Source organism: Lytechinus pictus, chromosome 15 (genome assembly GCF_037042905.1).
Source record: "Lytechinus pictus isolate F3 Inbred chromosome 15, Lp3.0, whole genome shotgun sequence".
In the NCBI taxonomy this organism is placed as follows: Eukaryota; Metazoa; Echinodermata; class Echinoidea; order Temnopleuroida; family Toxopneustidae; genus Lytechinus; species Lytechinus pictus.
In genome coordinates, this window is record NC_087259.1 from 25,377,930 (window position 1) to 25,378,408 (window position 479).

Consider the following 479-nt stretch of genomic DNA (forward strand, 5'->3'; position numbering starts at 1 on the left):
TATGATTATTGATTTTGTTCTTTTTTTGTACATATCCGTAATTTGTTAGATTAGTCATTGATAGTGCACTGTCAAATTGTTCAATTGAATTTGAATAAATCATTATTATTATTAGTGTTGTTATTATTATTCTATTATTATCATTATTGTTATTAGTATTATTATAATTATAGTTATTAATATTATTATCATCGTCTTCATTATCATCATCATCACAACTTCACTATCTTCATCATCATAATTTAGAGACAATTTGTTACAGTGTGTAGACTTGGCAGTTGATTAGTGACAGTCATCTCTCTTAGCTCTTGATTTTGGGTTCAGAAATCCAACAAAACTGTGGTGAAAGTTGTTTTTTTTAAGTTGTCATTTTTATAAAGTGAATATCATATCATGATCTACAGAGATGCCACCCTTCCAGAGAAAAAAAATAGTATAATCATAAGGCTAAAAATAAGTAATTTTCTACATGGCACAAA